The sequence below is a fragment of the Canis lupus genome, chromosome X, assembly GCF_011100685.1.
Source record: "Canis lupus familiaris isolate Mischka breed German Shepherd chromosome X, alternate assembly UU_Cfam_GSD_1.0, whole genome shotgun sequence".
NCBI lineage: Eukaryota > Metazoa > Chordata > Mammalia > Carnivora > Canidae > Canis > Canis lupus.
Genome location: NC_049260.1, coordinates 123,097,710 through 123,103,391, shown reverse-complemented (window position 1 = coordinate 123,103,391; position 5,682 = coordinate 123,097,710). Strand labels below are relative to the sequence as shown.

At 38.8% G+C, this 5,682-nt stretch overlaps 1 pseudogene; it reads left to right on the top strand.

Moving 5' to 3' along the window:
- The first annotated feature begins 4,869 nt into the window (after nt 1–4,869).
- Nucleotides 4,870–5,043, top strand: LOC119868696 (annotated as a pseudogene).
- Nucleotides 5,044–5,682: the final 639 nt, after the last annotated feature.

The following is a 5,682-nucleotide window of genomic DNA, read 5'->3' as shown; positions in this document are numbered from 1 at the left end:
ATAAAATCTTTTTTAAATAAAATCTTTAAAAAAAGAAAGAAAGAAAACCTGTCAATGTCATTGACATTGTTACACATATGTAAATATTGTTTATCCTGAGGTCAAGTCACAAATGCTAGAATGACATTTCCTTTATAGGTCTGCAATCACAGTTGCTAGACCACTCAAAGGAGAGTGTGACCAAGCAAGGTAAATTGGATCCTCTTTTCTTAGACTCTGTCACCTGCTTAAAATCCTTGCCAGAATTAACCTGCTTTATATTTAGACCTTGGCTTTCTTATACAGGTCTTCCCACTGTTTCTGATTGCGTTTTGCTCTTTTTTAATAGTATTCCCTGATTTTGTTGTAAAATCTTTCCAGCCATGCTGTTTCTTTCTGCAGTTTTGTGTCATCATCTCCCCTTTCCCCCTCAGAGATTCCACTCAGAACTCTCTGTTCTCCTTCTGCAATCTGGATATTTATTCTCTAAGGTTGTACTTAGCTGCCACCTGGATCTTCCCTTCACTGAGCTCTTGGGTTGGAGCCCCAGAAGCCATGTCTTTTACATGGTTTACTCCTTGTTTTCTGGAATACACCTTTAAATAATTTACTAAGATAATGGTGTGTGTGGGCAATAAACTGTAGTGGACACTGTTATTACTTACCCACGTCCATTCCTTCTTTACCAATTCCTATCAAAACCCTGGTATGATTCACCTTTCTACCTTACCACCACCAGAATGGATCCTTAAGTCATTCCCCACATTGTATTCCCTTGGCAATTGTTATTGATCAAGGTTGGACTTACGGTCTCAGTTGGTCCATTCAGAATGAAGGGAAGAGCTTTGATGGTATATTCAGGGTAGACTCTCTTTCCTTCACTGGATATAAATCAGGAAAGTGCTGTTGGCAGCTCTGGTGTAACCTCAGGCTGAGGTACTACCAAGCTTGAGGACAGCACTTCCTCACCAAGGTTGGTGGAGCAGAGGGACAGGAGGAACCTGGTGTCTGCCCCAGCTCTGGGCTTCCAGTTATGTGAGAATATATTTTCTTATTGTGTAAGCCGGTTTGAGTTGGCTTTTCTGTTACTTGCAGCCAAAAGCATTATAAGAGACAAGTCTTCTGAGTCACTGCATGTCTGAAATGCTTTACTTATGCTCTTCTCGATTGAGCATAGGATTCACCCCTGATTTTGAAGGCACTACTTCCATTGTCTTCTAGTGTGCAAAGTCACTGATGAAAGAAACATCTGATGTTAATCTGATTGTGGTTCTTTGGTAGGTGGCCTTTTTTCTTCTTCCCTGGAAAATTTTTAGGATTTTTTTTTCTTCAGTGTCTTGAAATTTCAGGAGAATGTGTCTGGAATTGTGTCTTTTTCATTCATTGTACTGGGGTCATTCAGTCAAAATACTTTTTGTCTATTGTCAATTCTTTTAAAAAAATGTTTCATTTTTCCATTTTCTCTTTTTTTTATGGAGATTCCTTTTAGCTTAATTTTGGACTTCTTATATTGGTCCTCTGTCTTAATCTTCTCATATTTTCCTTTTGTTTTCTTTCACTCTGAATTTTGGAAGATCTCCTAGACTCTATTTCCATCCCTTCTGTTAAATTCTTTATTTCAGCCAAATCTTTTTCTCTACTTACTGTGAATCTTGTGTGCCCACTGCCTAGATTCAATAATTGTTAACATTTTGACATACTTGCTTGGTCTGTTTAGATATGTGCATTTTTATATCTTTTTGCTGACCATTTGCAAGGAATTTGTAGATATCATGACATTTCATCCCTAAGTACTTCAGCATACATCTCCTGAAAATAAGGACATTTTCCAATATAACACAATGCCCAGAGCACATCTAAGAACATTAACAGTTCTCTAATGTTATCATCAGACAGTCATTCTAAATTCTAATTTCTCCCAAATGATTCTTACCGCTGTTTGGGAAGAGGAAACTGGAAAGCGATTAAAATTTATACCTTACATTTGAGTATGTTTCTTTTTTCTCTTTTATTTTTTTAAATGTTTTTTTTTAATTTTATTTATTTATGATAGGCACACAGTGAGAGAGAGAGAGAGGCAGAGACACAGGCAGAGGGAGAAGCAGTCTCCATGCAAGGAGCCCGACGTGGGACTTGATCCCTGGTCTCCAGGATCAGGCCCTGGGCTGAAGGCGGCACTAAACCACTGAGCCACCTGGGCTGCCCTCCTTTTTCTCTTTTAATAAAAACAGCCCCACCCATTCCACCTGTGACATTGACTTTTTGAATCAACCTGCCCAGTTGTTTTACAGAAGGCTCATATTCTAAATGTGTCTCTTTTCCTGTTTCTCCCTTATAATTAATTATAAATGAAAGGTTAGATTAGAGGGCTTGCTTAGGTAAACATATTGGGCAAGATTATTTAGTGTTAGTATCAGATCAGGAGACACACACTGGATAGGTATCCTGTGGCTCCTGATGTTCTGTTTTACCATTTGGTTGAGGAAGCAGATGACTACCAGGTCTCTCCAGATGCAGCTGCACAATTTTCCTGTTGTAATTGATAAGTAATGTGTGGTATGATGCTTTGGCACCGTACAGAGGTTCTGTGGCCCAACAACCATTCACGCAATGATTTTAGCATTCATTGATGATCCTTTCTTGCTTTAATCTGTTATTTCACTGGGAATTAGAAAATGATGGATTTTCTGATTCTGTCACCTCTTCTACATTTAATATTGGCATGCTTCTGTAAAGAACTTTCCCTCAATCAAGTAAGGAAGAACTGTATTTCCTCCTAAAAAGATACCATAAGTACTAAATCTTTGCCTTTAATTACTAAATTAATTACTAAATTCCAAAGTAAGGAGTTGCTGTAATAGTCACCCTCAGATGGTGGCAAACTGTCTGCTGTTGTGTTTTCTCTTCTCTTTCATGTCATTGTGGACTCACAGATTTTTGTTTATTGAATGTTTTACAATTCAGCTATAGTCACTATTTTTTTATCCAATTATTCCAGATTTGGTCAATGAGAACCCCTTCATGCTGGCACCTGGGTCCTTTGGCATACTCTCATTAATGAATCTTTGAGTGATTCTTTGCTTTCTGGTACAGTAAGAAAGCATGTGTTCTTTTTCCATGTGTGCTTTTCCTGCCCCAGAACTGGTTCCAAGAGCTCTGATTCCTTTTAGTGGAGAATGGTATTTAGTAGCCAAGATTTGGGTGCTAGATGTGCTCGTTCTTACAGGGGTGACATTCTCTCTAGGTTCTCTCAGTGGATAAAGCTGCAAAATATACTGAAAAGGATTTTAAACTAATATTGGAAATTTAACATTTGAGGGCTTGTCTTTAACTTTTATTCTTTCATATCTTTTTCTTACACTGAAAATGTTGATTCATTTTTTAAGATTTATTTATTTGAGGGCAGCCCTGGTAGCTTAGCGGTTTAGCGCTGCCTTCAGCCCAGGGCGTGATCCTAGAGGCCCGGGATCGAGTCCCATGTTAGGCTCCCTGCATGGAGCCTGCTTCTCCCTCTGCCTGTCTGTCTGTCTGTCTCTCTCTCTCTCTCTCTCTGTCTCTAATAAACAGAAAAAAAAATTTTTTTGAAGATTTGAGAGAAAGAAAAAAAATTAAAAAAATAAAGATTTGAGAGAAAGAGACAGAGTGTACAAGTTGGGGGAGAGGTCGAGAGGGGGGAAGCAGACCCTGCTGAGCAAGGGAACCCGGCAATGCAGGACCTGATCTCAGGACCCCAAGATCATGATCTTACCCTAAACCAAGAGTTGGGTGCTTAACCAGCTAAGCCACACAAGCGCCCCAAAGATGTTGATTCTTAACATACTTGCTTTATCAAATAATATACATAAAATAGTTATAAAATTATAATACCAATATTACCACTAACCTGCAGTCTCAGTGATTGAAGAATCACAGGACAGAGTTCACAGCAACAACAGCAGCTGGAAACCAAGGACAGAAATCCTGGAAAGCAGATAGACACAGGCAGGGGGCCCAAATTTTTCATATAAACTTGACCAAATTCCAGCTATGGCAAAATAAATGAACAGAACTTCAGATGCCTCCCACCATAGGGGAAGATAGTTTGGAGTTTGAATTCTACCAATTTGACTGTCTGCTAAAATAAATTGGTACTGTTTATTGGACTATAACAGAATCCAAAATCTGTCAGTCTATCATTCACAATGTCTGGACATTTGAAAAATTGGAAAATGTGATCCTTACTCAGGAACCAGGGGTAAGCAAATTTTTTCTGTACACAGTAGCTATTTTAGGCTTTGCTGGCCATGTAGTCTCTGTCACAACTATGCAACTCTGCTGTTATAGTGTGAAAGCAGCCATAGATAGTACATAAGTGAATAGGCATGATTGCATTCCAGTAGAATTTTATTTATAGATAGTAGGTCAGATTGGGCCTGCAGGTCATACTTTGCCTACCCCTCCCTGTTCAAGAGAACAGGCAATCAATGGCAACGTACTCCAAGATGACCCGTGTTGGAATTAGCATAGACAAATTTTTAAAGCAGCTGTTGTAACGATGCTCAAGTACATAAAAGAAAATAGCTCATAATGAAAACACAAATCAGTAGTCCTAAATCCACTCATATTGATAATTACATTGGATGAAAACAGACTCGACATTTCAGTTAAAACAGCAGAGATTGTAAGCTGGATTAAAAATCAAGGCCCAGGGGATCCCTGGGTGGCTCAGCGGTTTGGCGCCTGCCTTTGGCCCAGGGCGCGATCCTGGAGTCCCGGGATTGAGTCCCGAGTCGGGCTCCCGACATGGAGCCTGCTTCTCTCTCTGCCTTTGTCTCTCTCTCTCTCTCTCTCTCTCTCTCTCTATGTCTATCGTGAATAAATAAATAAATCTTAAAAAAAATCAAGGCCCAGAGCTTTGCGCAGTGGCAGTATTGTAGCCAATGAGGTTTATCTGAAGCGCGATTATTGCTAATTGAAAAATCAAGGCCCAGGACCTCTGGGTGGCTCAGTCTGTTAAAAGCATCTGACTCTTGATCTCAGTTCAGGTCTTGATCTCAGGGTCATGAGTTCAAGTCCCATGTTGGGCTCTATGCTGGGAGTGCAGCCTACTTAAAATCAAGGCCCAACTATATGTTGTCTGTGAGAGAAGTGGTTTTAATATAAAGACACAGCTAGGTTGAAAATAAAAGAATGGGGAAAGGTATACTGTGCAAACAGTAAGCATAGGAAAGCTGGAGTAGCAATACTAATATCAAAAAAAGCAGACTTCAAAACAAAGGATATTACCAGAGATAAAGAGACACACTTCATAGTGAGAAAAGGATCAGCTCATCAGGAAAGCATTGACAATCACAAATGTGTATATGCCTAGTTATAAAACTAGTTATAAAGCTGCCAAGTACATGAAGAATAATTGGCAAAATTAAAGAGAGAAATAGATAAATTTGTAATCATACTTGGGAAATTTTAATACTGAGTAATTATTAGAACTAGACAAAAATCCGGATGCAGATCTGAACATTACCAGCCACATTGACTTAATCGACATTTATGGAATAACACTCAACAATTGCAGAACACATTCTTTTCAAATGTACATAATACAGTTCAACACTATATCATTTGCTAGATGATAACACAAGTCTCAGTAAATTCCAGAAGTTTGATTTATGTTCTTTGATCAGAATGGGATTAAATTATAACAAGATCTAGAAGAAAAACCCC